Source organism: Oxyura jamaicensis, chromosome 3 (genome assembly GCF_011077185.1).
Source record: "Oxyura jamaicensis isolate SHBP4307 breed ruddy duck chromosome 3, BPBGC_Ojam_1.0, whole genome shotgun sequence".
Taxonomy (NCBI): domain Eukaryota; kingdom Metazoa; phylum Chordata; class Aves; order Anseriformes; family Anatidae; genus Oxyura; species Oxyura jamaicensis.
Genome location: NC_048895.1, coordinates 98019848 through 98024150, shown reverse-complemented (window position 1 = coordinate 98024150; position 4303 = coordinate 98019848).

The following is a 4303-nucleotide window of genomic DNA, read 5'->3' as shown; positions in this document are numbered from 1 at the left end:
CAAGATTATTGGACTGACCAATTAGAAAATTTGTTCTAATTGGTATATAGCTTAATTTTCCACCATTACTTATCTTCATTTGGTGGCATTACTTCTAGTTTGAGGATTATTTTTCATAGAATCATAGAATATAGAGTTGGAAGAGACCCACAAGATTCATCAAGCCCAACTCCTTCCTCCACACAGGACCACCCAAAAATCAGACCATCTGTCTGAGAGCATTTTCCAAAAGCTTCTTGAACTCCATCAGGCTCAGTGCTGTGACTACTGCCTTGGAAAGCCTGTCCCAGTGCCTGACCACCCTCTATGTGAAGAACCTTTTCCTCACATCCAGCCTGACCCTCCCCTGTCTCAGCTCCATGCCATTCCCTCGGGTTCTTCCGCTGTCCCCAGAGAGCAGAGCTCAGCGCCTGCCCCTCCGCTCTTCTCGTGAGGGAGCTGCAGGCCACCATGAGGCCTCCCCTCAGCCTGCTCTGCTCTGAGCTGAACAATCCAACTGACCTCAACTGCTCCTCATATGTCTTCTCCTCTAGACCATTCACCATCTTTATAGCCCTTCTTTGGACATTAACTGTATCAAAAGCTCTACTGAAATGCAAAAAGACTATATCAACTGGCTTCCCTTGATCAACTAAATGGGTGACCTTGTCATACAAAGAAATTAAGTTTGTTAAGCAGGACCTTCCCCTTGTGAACCTGTGTTGGCTGTGACCTATGACCACATTGTCCTTCAGGTGTTTTTCAATAACTCATAGTATAATTTTCTCCATAATTTTACTAGACACTGAAGTGAGACTGACAGGTCTGTAATTAGCAGGGTCTTCTTTCTTGCCCTTCTTGAAAATTGGAACAACATTTGCCAGCTTCCAGTTGATTGATACCTCTCCAGATTCCAAAGACCCTTGAAAAATAATCGAGAGAGGCCTCACAATGACATCAGCCAGCTCTCTGTGTACCCTGGGATGAGTCCCATCAGGCCCCATAGACTTATATGCTGGAGCATGAAATCCCGCACAAGCTCAGGGTTGCCTGGGAATTTATGATTACAGCAGTTTTCAGTTTGTGAATAAAATTAAATAGGGTGAGGCAAGAGCAATGAAGAAAAGTTTAAAGAAATTATTTCTTTAAAAGTTCAGAATTTATATATTTTGCCATTTTTTAATGCTCAAATTCAATGCATTATTTTCCCAAAAATACCTCATAAACGTTTATATAGAAATGCATTAAGAAATTATTTTCAAATCTTCAGAAAGATTCCACCCATGAAAAATAATGGAACTGTTCATGGAAGTAGTAGCAAGAAAAACAAGACTAATATAAATAAAATATTATGCTTGATTTTTGCCCCCCAAAATATTGTAAAAACAATTTTATTTAACATATTTAAAATTAGAAAAGTCAGGAAATGCTAACAGGGTTCATAAAGTTTAATTAAGTTTTAAAAAGTCAAAGTATCTGTTTGCTAAGGAAAAGATATTTTGCATGAAAGCTGTACAACACTAGAGTAACTCAGGTTTCAGTCCTGCACACCTGGATCTGTCAGTATTCAGCACAGGGCATAATAGACAAATCACATGTCTTCAGCAGTTATGTCTTTGATTTATTAGAAACATAATTTTGCGTCCATTCCAACTGAAAATTGACAATGAAGAAGGACAAGGTCCATCAAGAGAGGAGCATGTTAATGTCATCCTAGATGAGAGCTTCTCATCCATATGATCATACAAAGCTGAATCTTCTTTTTTGAGTTAATAAAAGGGATGTTTCTACTGGACAGCAAACAGTATCTATTCCCAGACTGCTGAAAATCCCTATGAACCTGGCTACTATGCTGTTGCTCTTTTTCTGCAGGGTACTGATTTGCCACGTTTCCAAGGATTAAATTTTATTAAATAAGAATATTAAAATTTATTAAATAATAATATTTAATTTAATAATAATAAATAATAAATAATAAAATAAAAAATAAAATAAATAAAATAAATAAATAAATAAATAAAATAATAAAATTTAATAATATTTAATTAAATTAAAATTTATTAAATAATATTAAATAATTTATTAAATTTATTAAATAAGAATAGAGAACTGGTGGGAATATTAATGGGGAGACAATGGCTAGAAAGCATATCTAGCATATTTGGAATTATATCTCTTCTATCAGATTGATCCAGGACTCCTGATTAAGTGACTCAGAATGTGGATGAGACTGGAAATTTATGACACCTATCTAACAAGGAATCATCTGTACAAAACATCAGCTGAAATAATTGACAGAAACATTTGTTCTTGTCACATAAACCACTTTCCATGTAAGCCTATAAATATCCTCTTTACATGTAAGTCTTTGAAAGTCTTCTTAGGCTGGGGTACACTTCAGCCCCTGGTGGATGATGGTTTACCAACAGATTCTGAAACATAATTTCTACTAGGTAGAAAAAGCCATATTTTTTTAACTGTGTAAAGTGATTTTTATTTTTATTTTGTCTTTAATCCACATTTAAACATTTAAATTAAATTTAATATTTATGGCTAATATGATTTTCTGTGGTTAGCTAATTTAATACGATTGTAAGAATGGATTTTGTGTCCTACACCTTTAGCTGTCAGAAAGTTAGGTTCCTAGTCTAATCAAGTCAGGAGGGACTAGGACATCTCCCACTTGAGGAAAAGCAGAGACAGCTAAGACTGTTCGGCCTAGAGATGAGATGGTACAAGGGGCATATTTTTAGTGTATGCAAGCACCTGAAGCAAGGACACAAAGAAGACCAAGACAAGTTGATCTCAAGGGTATTCAGGAACACAAACACTGGAAATTTGTCCTGAACATCAGGAAACTCTTTTTTACTGTGTAGGTGACAGCACTGAAACAGGTTGCCCAGAGAGTTTGTGCAAGGTCCCCACCTTGGATATCTTCTAAAGCTATCTGAACATGGTGCTGGGCAACCTGGCTGTAGGTGTCCCTGCTTCAGCAGGGGGGTGGACCAGATGGCATCCAGAGGTCCATTCTAACCACAGCCATTCTGTGATTCTGTGAGGTTCTTAAGCTAATACACATACTTTGTGAAGAGAGAGAGGCACCTAGGTGACCTGTCTAGTTTTCTGTATAGTTTTGAAATTGCTTTTCATAAAGAAGAATCTTCTCTGTTTATATCCCTTCCAGATTTTAAATGTAAGCAAATTAGACTAATTGTTGTGTTGTTGGTTTTTTTTATTGTTTTGTTTTATTTTTTTAAAGCACAAAACAAAATGACATATGAAGATTAGAGAAACAAGACATTTCAACTGAGAGAATACTGATTTTTCTTGGATAAATATTAAATGAAAATTTGAGGAGTTGGTTGTAATTTGCAAAGGCAATATTTTTTATTTTCCCAGCCTGAAAAAAAAATATTTCCTGCCTATCTCTAGGGGCAGAAAAAAATGTGGTATGATATCATTGTAGAAAACATGGACAGCAGAGCTATATCAGTCCTTGGGGGCCACACAGAAAGTGTTGTATTTCTGGACACTAGATGGAATGTAAACTCATCTACCCTTGGAAGTTTTTCCCTGTTTTTCTCTGAAATTGGTTTTGCAGGAGGAATGGTTGAGGGCTGTGACTCCTCCCCTTTTCTAGACCCATTGAGATTTGCATCCCAAAGATATATGCAAATAAAAATCCACGTAGGTTGCATTTGTTTCCAACCTTTCACAGATACAATTTGAGGAACAATGTCAGTTCCAGGTCTGCACTTAAAATTAGATTTCTTATATTTGTATAATCAACTAAGATGGCTAAGTTATCTAATCATCCAGCACCTTCATTCTCAGTGATGATAAGGAACAGGTGCCTTCCTTAATTCAGTCAATTTTAGAACATGGATCTAAGATACAGGTGACTTACTTTCTGGAAATACCTATCATTTCTGCTCTTCATTGAGTGGAGCTCCTCATTTAAGCAGCTAAAATTAGGAGACATAGATCTTGGCCACTCAACACCTTAAACAGCGATAAGGATATGCTTTAAAGTCCTCCTGCTAGAAAGATATATGCTACTCTACTGAACAAGTACAAGTTTTGCTGTTCCGTTTGCACACATTTATATTGCTTCTCCTCATGGTCAATAAAATCATAGTTTAAAATTGTCTTCAGTCTTCAAATCTGGCAAGTTTATGCTTTATACTGAACATTACCAACATGTGCTTCTCTGAAATCCAATACTGTCAATAAGTACCAAAACCAGGATAGGACAAAATAATGAATAAATGCGTCCTACTTTACTGGCTGAGATAACCAGTAACAGCTTTTTTAATTAGGAATC